This window comes from Halyomorpha halys, unplaced genomic scaffold (genome assembly GCF_000696795.3).
Source record: "Halyomorpha halys isolate HHAL.00 unplaced genomic scaffold, Hhal_1.1 Scaffold768.1, whole genome shotgun sequence".
NCBI classification, from domain to species: domain Eukaryota; kingdom Metazoa; phylum Arthropoda; class Insecta; order Hemiptera; family Pentatomidae; genus Halyomorpha; species Halyomorpha halys.
Window position 1 is genome coordinate 203,400 of NW_027107817.1, and position 10,551 is coordinate 213,950.

Sequence of the window (10,551 nt, forward strand, 5' to 3'; positions counted from 1 at the left end):
TTAATAATAATAATAATAAAACAAATGTAAGCAAAAATAAATAAGAAATCAATGGCGTTGATGACCCATCATCCTTTACGCCACTAAACAAAAGAAACAAACAATTAGGGATCTTATTAATTTACTAATAAGCTATCCTTGGCTAATGTCTAATTTATCTAATTATGTCTATTTGGGGAAAATGTCCCCCCTCACACTTGAATAAGATTCAAGACGAATATGAAAATGCTGCCATCTAGTGGGAGAGGGCATTCAACTATTTCTTAAGATGAGGGAATAGTTTAGCTAACACCACCAGGCAGGGAAAGGAAGTCAGGATGAGGGAACAAAAGGACACCGAAAAAGAACAAGTCCTCACTTTAGATCCACAGCAAGTAATTTTAATCTAAGTCAATAATTGAAATCAACTATCAAAATTAAATCTAACACAATAATCTAAATTGTAATAATCTTTGGCAAACTATAATCTATTGTCATCAATCATACAAAATAGAGGAATTTTATTCTGTTCATCATAGATATAATTTATTTCTACTACAGCCCACTTCGTTATTTAAACCAGCCATACCAGCATATAAAAATTAGTTTGGGTAATATCCCCCAACGTTTACTCCGGGGAATATCTAAATTAAACAATGTCACTCTTCAAATTAATATTAAACTTTTAATTACAAATCAATTTAACATTATTTACACCCTGCTATTGTGACAATATTTGTAAACATCCTTACACTCAGATCAAGTATTCCATTTATTTATTTTAGCTGTGTTTTGGTTAAAATTCTTTTCTTTTAATCAGTAATATTTTTTTCTTATTCTTCAGAAAGAGACAAATCGATTTGCATACCATGAAAAAAAAACCTATACTTTCTGAGCTAGGCGCCAAAAATGCTTAATTCTGTTAATAGCTCATTTTTTTCTTTTTTTTTATCGGGTAAATCTGAATAGCCTATAACCTTCCCTGGAAAATCCTGAACATTTAGCAAAAAGACCAACGAAAATCGGATGAACGGTATGGCAGTGCGTAGTGTACAAGGAAATAAATATTAATTTTAAATATTAGAAATGTTGTTAGTTAAAACTAATTTATATGTCGGGTTGCAGCCATCATCAAAGGCCACCTTAAGTATTTAACTAAATGGATTGGAGTTCTGAAATTGAGTTAATTGACAGATTAGCTCATTGGGTTCCGTCCCTTCTTGAGATGCACCGCCACAAATAATTGTACTATAGTAGTACAAGAGGAGAATAAAGGCAGTTATCTCACCCCAATTTTTTATTACTTTAATGAAAACTATGTATAATTAGTAGTCAAAATTTATGAGTCTGCCAAGTATAGGTAGGGGGAATAAAAAATGGCGGCTGTTTCAAAGCGATAAAAAAAACTAATTTTTCATTCGGAGCTCTATATCTTAAAAAGTAGGAACAACACAAGAAAACCTAAGAGAACGTCATTTAAAGAAGATTAAATTTACTAAATTATGAGCATTAAAGAGTTATTTACGTTCAATAGTTCTCGAGATATAGCTTTTTAAAAAGCAACATTTCATAAAAATGTTGTATGGGACGTACTGTAAGATCAGTAGTTAGTTTTTCTCAAAAACCATTTGACGTACAGATGTTTATTAGCACTCAAATTAAAGCTAGTTTAATGAGCTATAATGTAGTTTATGATGTTTATCTTCGTAGGAGTAATAGTTTACCTGAAATTCGCTAAAATAAATTGATTTGTAGTTGTTTGGATAAATTTTCATTTGACAAATTTCTATTCATATATGAATACCATAAAAACTACTATTCCACGAAGAAAAGTGTCATAAATTACTTTATAGTAAGTTAAATTTCCTTTATTTTGAGTGTTGGCAGACATATGTGCCTCTTATGGATCTAGAGATATATTTTTTCAAAAATCCAACATTTTATATGAACAACTAGAAATTAACATTTTGTGAGTTTATTTTGTCAAATATCATAAAAACTACTACTCCTACAAAGATAAACATAATTAACTATTTTTTAGTAAAGTAAATTAGTAAATTAACTATTTAATGAGCTTTAATTTGAGCGCTGGGAGACATCTGTACGGTCAATGGTTTCTGAAATGGTTTTATTATTACTTATTGTCCGAACAACTATAAATCAATTTATTTTAGCAAATATTTTATAAAATAGAAAACTACTATTCCTTCGAAGGTAAAGAATTTTACATTCTTGGGTTAGAGGTTGTACGTTTAATGTACCAGTACCGGATTCAGGTGGCCTTAAGACATTCCAAACTGCCAAGCACATTATCAAACAACTTGTCTCTCACATATAGTTATCTATATTAAATATCCAATGAATTTAAATGAGAACGTGTTCTCTCAACTTAATGAGATCAGACATCTTATACAATATCAACACATGATCCGGGGTGTAGCTGTCTCGATCTGGGATATCGCAGGCATCGAGATAAAGCTCAATTATCGATATCTCTGCTAATTATCTCTATCCACATGACGCCCACGCAGGCGCTATCTGCCCTCAGAATCTTGCAATTAGCTCAGCGGCGGTAATTGTACCGATAATCAGATATATTTTCTCTTACAGCTACCGTTCTCAATGAATAATAACTCTAATATCGACTAATCCATATCAAGGTCGATTATTACGTGTCTGATTAATCATTTATTCACTCTATGTCAAACTGGTTAATGCTACAGAAATTTATACAGTGTAATCTCGGTAATCCGAACTGGCGTAAAAAAAAATTTCTTTTTTTTTTTTACAAAATACAGCAGGCAAAACTTATTATAATCATCGTGATAATCGAAAGAGGAAATTTTAAAAGTTTAATAGTTTTTTTAATATCCCTCGATTTAACTATCTTAAAGTCTCCTCTTTCGATTTTAAGCAAATATTTCAAAAGTGTTATAGGACTGTGACTCCCTTGGGGTCTTAGTGGGGCGGGTCCGGTCGGGAAGGATTGGCTCTTTTTTGTTTGATCTCTTCCACCAAACTACTCGCTGTAATTGTCTGTTTGAAAATCAGATAAGTAAGGCTTCCACGGAGGGCGGGAGCGGAGGGTTTCATGCTGTTTTCCAATTTCAGGTGCTTTTTAAATATTTCTATTTAAGTATCTGATGAGGATCATATGAAAGTCTTCATAATACATTTTGTTGAAATTAGAAATACATATCTATTTTATAAATTATTTGATTTATCTGTAAAATTAATTTCATTAATAGTAAAAATATGTATAATACAAATTTTGTTGGTGAACTAATTTTTTGTTTACACGTTTTAAATAAGTTCATTAAAAATTAAATCTGTGTCGCTACAGCCCATGAAGGGTCAGGGGTGCAGTACTTCAAGGAAACACTATTACTAGACCAACGGTTGTACAAGAAGGTGATTTGGTCAGAATCACGCTCAACCGCCAGATTTTTACCCAATTACACAAAGGTTCCAACTTTATAAGGCTGGGTGGAACCCGGCGGGTTCCTGAACCCACAGGGCTGACTCAACGGCTACAGGTAACAGATAATAATTATCTGCCACAGCCGGATTCGAATCCGGGTCCTTGGAGTTAGTAATCCGTTGCCTTACCAATGAGCTATCCACTCCTAAATAAGTTCATACAAAGAATAATTTTATTTCTATTTATTTACCCATTAATGAAAAAAAAATTTTTTTTTTTAATTTTTGAAACGGCCGCCATTTTTTATTCCCCCAACCTATACTTGGCAGACTCATCAGTTTTGACCAGTAATTAAACATAGTTTTCATTAAAATAATCAGAAATTAGAGTGAAATAACTACCTTGTTTCTTCCCGCCTCTTGTACAGCAACATAATAGTAGATTAGAATAACAAAGTTAAAGAATTCAACTATCTTCTTCCAAGATTTATTTTTATGTTCTAAATAAGCTGAATTCGTATTCCAGGTTCCCTTAAGGTGGGAATCCGTGTCCATCTTCTTTTTCTTACATCTGAGAGGATTATCAGGAATTGAAGAGGAATCAGGAGTAGAAACGAGTGGCTTAGGGTGAAAAGTTTACCATGGAAGGATCGATATCTGGTTCTGGCCAAATCGGCAACATATGAAATATTGAGGTCCTGGTGGATGGTTTTCTTTGTGCCACAGAAAGGGGCATCAAGGATTTTACGAAATATTTTGGATTGCAAGAATTGGATACGTGGAGAAGGGACTGTCCGTAGCTCAGGTGGTCAGTCATAAGTCTAACAACCTAAGATTGGCGGGCGGCGCCGGTTCGAATCCTGGAGCGTTGACTTTTTCATGAAGTGGTGGTCCCTTTAATGAAAAATTTGATCTTCTCCCCCCTCTCCCCATGGTAAGAATAAGTTGGTCATCTACTCCCCGTATGTCAGAAATAACCAGGAACCATCTTCCTACAATTTACGTCATACGGTCAACTATCTTATTCTAATATGCTTAGTTTTCATTAAATTAATCAAATATTTGGGTGAAATAGCTGACTTTTGTTTCCTCTTGAGATCTTATACTAACATTTATTCCCAAGGTGCACTAAGCATTACCTATTTTAGATTAGAAAGGTTTTAAAAATATTATCCATTATTATTAACATTTTTAACGGAAGTCATTTTACTAACAAGACAGCAACTACTACATAAATATGTATAAAGACTAAGTAATCTCAACAACAAAGAGGTAGAAAAGAAAAAGAAACGTATCCACTGGCGGGGCGTACCAGGGCGCCCTTGGTCGACGTTCGTTAATGTTTGTTCAATTTATTTTTGCCCCTGTTCTGTCATTTGTCGATAGAGTTGTGACTCTTCTATTTGTTGGTTTAGTTCTCATTGAAATCGAAAAGTATTAAGTCACCGCTTCCACCCACTTCATGTCAGTTACAAATAACATTGCTGTTTTATATAATCATCTGGAAATAAAACGAATACAAATACAGTAAGTAAATAAAGCTGTGTTCAGATCTTGTGCCGGCCTCACACTGATCTAAGACCTTTGGTTTTAGCTCTTTAATAAATAAATTTTAGAGTTTTAGAATGAACACCTAATGACAATTTGTTTAAGGGTCATTATCTTAAAACGTATAATTCATATGCCTGGTCCATTTCCAACCTCCAACGTGAGCGCTAGTCCTAGAGAAAATACTAAAACTATTCCACTCCTTTTGAACTGCTATGGAGGCTATATTTTACCTCAAAAATTAAGTTTTAAATAGTAAAAGGTTCTAAGAATGGCAAGGAATGCTCCTCGGTTTGTAAGAAATAGCCAATCGCATCGGGAATTATAAATGGAATCAACAGATAGTACAAGAGCCCAAGAGGAGATAAAAGTCAGCTATTTCGCCCCAATTTTTGATTACTTTAATGAAAACTATGTATAATTAATAGTCAAAATTGATGAGTATAGGTAGGGGGAATACAAAATGGCGGTTTTTCAAAAACGTTAAAAATTTATTTTTATAAAATTTATTCGCAGCTGTATATCTTTAAAACTACCAACAACAATAGAAAATCTAAGAGAGCATCATTCAAAGTAGAGTAAATTTGCTAAAATGTAAGCTCTAATGGAGCTATTTACGTACAATAGTTCTCGAGATGTAGCGTTTTTAAAAGAAATATTTCACAATGGGACGTACTGAAAGATCAGTACGTGTGATTTGGTTACCAGATAGTGATTTAGTTATTTTGAAAAATCTATTCTCAAAACCCATTTGACGTACAGATATCTGTTAGCACTCAAATTAAAGCCAGTTTAATGAGCTATGAAGTAGTTAATGATGTTTATCTTCGTAGGAGTAGTAGTTTTCATAATATTTGTTAAAATAAATTGATTTGTAGTAGTTCGGAAAAATTTTCATTTGCCAAATTTATATAAATATGTGAATATCATAAAAACTACAATACCTAGGAAGATAAGTGTTATACACTACTGTATTGTAAGCTAAATTTACTACAAATTAACAGTTTGTTAATTTATTTTGTCAAATATCATAACAACTACTACTGCTAAAAAGATAAACGTTATAAACTATTTTATAGTAAATTTAACTAGCTTTAATTTGAGTGGCTGGCAGAAATCTGTACGTCCTATGGTTTCTGAAATAAAGTTTTTCATAAATCAAACTCATTTTCCGAACAACTATTAAGCAATTTATTTTAGGAAATATCATGAAAAGAACTATTCCTAGGAAGGTGAAGATCATAAACTACTTTATAGTGCGTTAAACTAGCTTTAATTTGAGTGCTAATAGTAAATAATAATCTATACGCCACATAGTTCCAGAGATATAGATTTTTTTAAATAAATTAACTAACTACTAATATTTTAGTAGATTTTTAATAAATGTTGCTTTTTAAAAACCTATATCTCCAGAACTATTGGACGTAAATAACTCTATTAGGGTTGATATTTCAGCAAATTTACTCTTCTTTAAATAATGTTTTTTTGGGATTTTCCAGTGTTGTTGGTAGTTTTTAAGATTTTAAGAGCTCCGAATGAAAAATTAATGTTTTTTAAGGTTTGGTAGTTTTTAAGACATAGACCTCCGAATGAAAAATTAATGTTTTTTAAGGTTTTGAAACAGCCGCCATTTTTTATTCCTCCTACCTATACTTGCCAGACTCGTTAATTTAAACTAGTAATTACCTACTGCTAAATAAGTTGATACAAAGAATATTTTTATTTATCCATTAATGAAAAATATATTTTTAAAATTTTTCTAAAACAGCCACAATTTTAATTCCCCTTACCTATACTTGGCAGACTCATCAATTTAAACAAGTAATTATACATAGGTTTCATTAAAGTAATAAAAAATTGGGGTGAAATATCTGACTCTTTTTCTTCCCGGCTCTTGTACTACAAAGGCTGATGGAGACTGTGGTAATGGTGTCAGGCTGCGGTAAATTCCAAGGGACTTCGCACAAAATATAATTAGTTACATGCATAGGTATTCATTATTTACAATTTTTTGATAATAATGAAATAATATTTAACCGTATGAATACTTTTTTGGCCCCAGAAAAACGTGTAACGTGTTTTTTAAATATAATAATTATAATTGTAATTTATGTTTTGTTTGTTTCATGTAAATATTTATTTTTAAAAGTGAGAGCACAGTAAAAAAATTAATAGTGTTTGACGAAAATAAAGTTTATTAAACTAAAAAATAAATGATGTACGAATACTTTTTTTGATCAATGAGTGTGACAATAACAGAAAACGACCACAGCTAATTAATTTATGATTTCTATCTGAAATATAATCCCATATGTTAATATTAAGAAAAAAACTATCCAAACATGGTTTTAACTTCTAATTTCAATACATGCATAATAATTGAACAATAATTCAATTATAATCATAAAAATTATAAACTAAATTTCGAATTGGTTGATACCAGAGCTGGTGAAAAATTAGTTATAATTGGATTTTCTTTTTAGGAAGTCTGGTAAGTGAATTTCAATAAATTTTTTGAGGTTAAAACCTTCCAAAATTTGAATACAATGTTTTTTTCAGCCATGTAGATAATGACATAATTTCCTTTGTGAAATTAAAAGTTTGACTAATTACGAGGTAAATATAATTATATGAATTACAAATAAACATGGATGAGAATTGTTGTTACAGTGAATTATTATTATTTGTAGGTTATTTAAGTACATGGATATGGGACAATAGTCCCGAAACGTTGTGCAACATGATAATTTAGAATAAAATATATTCAAATTTTGGAAGTTTTTAACCTCAAAAAATTTATTGAAATAAATTATAAGTAAATTAATAAATATTGCTTTATTATATTCCTATTTAAAAATAGAATTTGAGGAAGAGAATAACACCATATGAGAAGATGGTGGGGGGTGCGGTCAAAATATAACACAAATAAGTTGTATGTGTTACTATCGTTATGTTTTCTATCTTTTTTTTTCTATTTACTTCTTTTGTTAAACCTAACTTCATATTTCGCTTCTTTATCTAATATTATGGTTACATATTTCGTTAGTTACTTTTATTTTCTTTCTCTCAATTTTATTTTTATTTTTATAATTTTAATTTTTAAATTCTTAATAAACTAAAATATTCCAATTTCTTTGCATTAAATAACTTCAAATTTTGTATTTTATTTCCTTAATTATGTTATTTTTATCTACTTATTCAATTACCTATATATACATTTTATTTTCCACTTCTTTCATCCCTTTAATTTTATGAATTTCATTCTGTACAATTATTTACTTTATATCATTCTGTTTATATTTTATTTTTTGTATTAATTGGTTGTTATATTGTTCTTTGTTCTTAGCCCTGATGAAGGCTAGAAATTCTGGCCGAAACGTTGGCACGATTAAATAAGTTATTTTAACTTATTTTTATTATAATTTGACTGCATCCCCAAACATTTTCTTCTCATATAAGCCATCCACGGTCAACTATCTATCATGATAATTAAAAATAACACCATACATGCAGTTCCATTTCTGATTAGTATGATTAACTATCGATTGTACTAAGGATCGATACAAACAGATATTCAATACATTAACGATAGCATGTTAATAGTTACGTAATAATGTACAATAATAATGACGTAATATGTAGCAAATATAACTACAATGTTTATTAGTGATCCGTTAACAGCTAAAAGTTTAATTCATGAAAATTAGTTGGTTTTTTTTATAACCAATTCTTGCCCAGCTCTGGCTGATACTACTAAAATATAAATTTTATCTTACCTTATAATTTTACAGCTTCCATAGTTTCATAGCACACCGTTTCCGATTTCAATTCCAAACGTAATGTTTAACGAAACTTAATCACATTCTTTAACACTAACGAGGAAAAACACGATCAGACCGCATTATAAACTAAAAGTTTCTATAAGAATATATCCGAGTATCTCAAGTTAGCGCCATGTCTAATTAGTGAAGTGTTACCATTCTAATATAGTAATATTCTTACAATATTATTTATCTTTTCAACAGTTATTATAATTATATATTTCAATGACAAGAACTATTATTAGTAGACTTTGTAATTAATTATATTTAATATTTATGGACATAATTTAGAATAACTTAGGTTATATATACACTTAGTGAAGATACAGGCTACACTGCAAGCCAATTAAAAGGGGAGGTTCCAGGTGACAGATAGTTGATAGCATAACTATCAAGGATATCCTGATGATACGACAGTAAATGTCAGTTTACAAGATGACAGTGACAGATGTCCTATCCACTTTAACTGGATAATAACATTGACTAAGAGAAGGAAAGACGGTGATTTCAAATAGAAATGTAAACAACTAATTTAAAAAATTGTGACAGTATTGCAAGTTAAAATAAGGTTTCCTTTAGGTTAAATTATATATTTTTTTTAGGAATAAAATATTTTTTTCTTTTGTCAGATGTGCCACTATTCAAGCTTAGCAGGGATCTATATATTTAATTAATATATCACAAAGGTACATGTATTTGGGAATGGCATAGCTTTGATAAGGCACTATGCTATTAGGTATGAAACCAGCTGTTGAAGATAAACATTGTCTGTTTCATTAAAGCACTACGCTACTAACTCTGAGGACCCGGCTCTCACAGATAATTGTTTATTCTGTTACTATATGAGTCGACCCTGAGAGTTCAGGAGACCACCAGGATTTATTCAGCCTCGGAAAGAGGATGTCCTTAATTTGGGAAAAATCTGCTGGTCACATAATTCTGACCAAATCACCTCCTTGCACAACCATTGGTGCTTCCTTACAAAGTACAGTACTCCTGACCCTTCATGGGTTGTAGTGGTACAGATTTATTTTATATATTTCAGTGTATCTTGAGGATCAGTCAGTAAGACAACTATAATAAAATTATGTTTTCACAATTTTATTGTTTGTTTAGTCATGCTTACAATGAAAAAAAAAAGTTTTTTTTAGAACAGATAATTTCTTCAACTAATTATTAAAAAACTACATGTAAATACTACAATTAAAGATCAATAACTATTACAATTTAAACATTACTAATAAACATGTTTTAATTATAATCATTATCAATCTTAAATTAACTAGTTATATACTTTTTTTTTTGGAATGTGGGTAGCCGTGGGGTAAGGCCCGTGGCTACTAACACCAAGGACCCGAGTTCAAATGCGGCTGGGCAGACAATTGTTTTCTGTTATACTGTAGCCAGGAGTCGACTCTTGTGGGTTCTAAAGCCCTCTTGTGGTCCACCCAGCCTCCTAAATTGAGTAAAAATTTACCAGTCGAGCGTGATTCTGACCAAATCATCTCCTTGCACAACCATTGGTCTGATAACAGTGCTTCCTTACAAAGTACTGAACCCCTGACACTTCATGAGTTGTAGCGGTACAGATTTAATTTTAATATTTAGTTAAAGAAATTCTTTGTTTTAAAAAAACTGTGTTTTTATTTTCATTGAAGGGCATGAACTAAGCAAAAAATAAAGTTGGGAAGCATAATCTCAATATAGTTGTCGTACTGATTCTCAAGATCCACTATACTATATATTATTAACAGTCAAGAAAAAAGTTATCACTATCATATTA

At 30.8% G+C, this 10,551-nt stretch overlaps 1 long non-coding RNA gene across 1 annotated transcript in view; it reads right to left on the reverse strand.

The window, feature by feature from the left end:
• Positions 1 to 8,896, reverse strand: part of LOC136795474 (uncharacterized) — a 210,567-nt gene extending 201,671 nt beyond the window's left edge. The window contains exon 1 of the long non-coding RNA XR_010843092.1: positions 8,724 to 8,896. This is a non-coding gene — a long non-coding RNA (uncharacterized lncRNA). The remainder of the gene's footprint in view (positions 1 to 8,723) is intronic.
• Between the last annotated feature and the right edge of the window lie 1,655 nt (positions 8,897 to 10,551).